Below are 313 nucleotides of genomic sequence, written 5' to 3'. Positions count from 1 at the left end.
GCTGAGGGTTTTGAGGGAGTGGGGGGTGGGGGGAAAAGGAGCAACTGCCAAATTGTCGCTTGGACCTATTCTCTATTTATAGATCACCCCTTTCCCTCCTGGCCCACAATCCAATGGTTGCCAGAGCTCGCCCGCAAGAGGGCGGAACCAGCTGAGGAACCGGGAGGCATGGACCAATGACATTGGAGCAAGGGCGGACTTGTTTCATTGTGATGCGTGGGGGGGCGTGGCCAGGGGCCTCGGGCCCACGGGCGGTGGGAGGCGTGGCGAGGCCGCTCGAGAGCAGAGCGAGTAGGCAGCTGCGAGCATGCGT

This window comes from Pteropus alecto, unplaced genomic scaffold, assembly GCF_000325575.1.
Source record: "Pteropus alecto unplaced genomic scaffold, ASM32557v1 scaffold194, whole genome shotgun sequence".
NCBI classification, from domain to species: domain Eukaryota; kingdom Metazoa; phylum Chordata; class Mammalia; order Chiroptera; family Pteropodidae; genus Pteropus; species Pteropus alecto.
This window is presented reverse-complemented; position numbering follows the sequence as displayed.